Below are 1,850 nucleotides of genomic sequence, written 5' to 3' on the forward strand. Positions count from 1 at the left end.
CTGATGACCATGAGCCCGTCCTGAATGCTGATGACGCAGCCCGCCTCGTCCAACTGGCCAACCGAGACGATGTTCGTACGAAGACTCGGGATGAAGAAGACGCCAGCGAGCGCACGCTGATCACCACCCTGGCAGCGGAACACCACCGTGCCTCGTCCACGGATGGCCACAACAGAGCCGTCGCCGAACCTCACCGTGCCGTGCACATCCTCGTCGAGGGACGCGAAGACGCCCCTGTCACCCGTCACGTGGCTGCTTGCACCTGTGTCAAAGAACCACAGACCATCCGGAGAGGGCACGGGCATGACTTTTTCCTCATTGAGATACACCTCTTGGGGTGCCACGACCTGCGTAGCATCGACGCTGGTGACCACGGCCATGTACAGGCCCTGATCGTGCTCCGCGTTGGCCTCCGCAAGGTTGGCCTGCTCCTGATTGCCCTTCTGCTCCTGCTCGCGCAGCCACGTTCGGCACTTCTTCTTCCAATGTCTTGGAATACTGCAATGATGGCACTTGCCTTTCTTTTTCTTGCTGCCAGACCCGCCAGAGCCGCCCGCGCCCGTGCTCCCGGACGCGCCTTTGCCGCCACCGTGAGGCTTGGCCCTGGCGTGCCCCTTGTTCTTGCCAGTGTTGCCGCCGCCGCCTCCAGACGACGAGCCACTGCCGCCGCCCACCTTCTCGCGGGCCAGCCACTCCTCGTGAGTGAGCAAGAGACGCCCGGCAGGCTACGCGCCGTCGTCCAGATCGTAGTGGTCCTCGCATGCAGAGAAGCGACCGACGAGTTCCTCGATCGTCATGGCCTTCAGATTGAGAAGTGACTCGATCGCGATCGGACGATAACGGCGCGGCACCGCCCGGAGGAATTTCTGCACGGCCTTGTGCTCGGTGACGGGGTCGCCGAACAACTCGAGATCGGAGATGAGGGCGGAGAGCCGCAGCCCGAAATCCTCGATGGACTCTCCGTCTTTGAACCGGAGATCCTCGAATTCTCGCCGGCGCACCTGCGCCTTAGCCTCGCGGGCGCGCGCGCTGCCCATCCTCATCGTCTTGATCGTCTCCCAAGCCATCTTGGCCGTGTCCTTGGCAGCCAGCACGCGCAGCAGCTCTGGCGGGACGCCGGTGAGGATTATCTGCAGCGCGCGCCGGTCGTCGTTCTCGTCGGCGCCGTCTTCAGTCACCGCGGTCCAGACGCGGGCGACCTGCAACTTGACTTGCATGAGGAGCGCCCACTCTTGGTAATTGGTGCGGGTGAGCATCAGCGACGACCCCGACTCCTCGCGCACGACGCGCTCCACCACGCGGATCTCGCCGCTGCCACTGCCAGTGAGGCGCGCGACCGGCGCCTTGGACGAAGGCGTCTGCGATGGTGACCTAGCGCCGCCCTTGTTCTTCCCGTCTGACTCGTCGCCCGACATCGCTGCCGCGGATCAAACACCGCCGGCCACCGGAGGATCGCACACCGCCGGACTCTGATGCCAATTGTCGTTGCCGGATCGAGCGTGAGTGGGAGAGGAGGAAGAACTTGCGAGCGAGAGAGAGATTTGCGCTGCCTAACTTCGCAGCTTTTTCTGCGTTCCTTCCTCTTTTTGTTATTCTGTTACAGAGGCCACCCCCAGCTAGCTACCTCCCGGCGGGATCGCCATGATTCGTGATGGCCGCGCCATCCCACGACCACATCACACAGCGACCAAGTCCCACCAGGAGTAAAGCTAGGGTGAAAAAGAAAAACAAAGAGAAAACGTGAGGGTCGTGCGTAGTGCACACCACTCCTACTTCTACGTGCATGCACCGGCTACATCACCCAAGCACAAACACACATTATTCAGCAGAAACTAAACTACGACCTGAAC

The sequence above is a fragment of the Triticum aestivum genome, chromosome 3B, assembly GCF_018294505.1.
Source record: "Triticum aestivum cultivar Chinese Spring chromosome 3B, IWGSC CS RefSeq v2.1, whole genome shotgun sequence".
In the NCBI taxonomy this organism is placed as follows: domain Eukaryota; kingdom Viridiplantae; phylum Streptophyta; class Magnoliopsida; order Poales; family Poaceae; genus Triticum; species Triticum aestivum.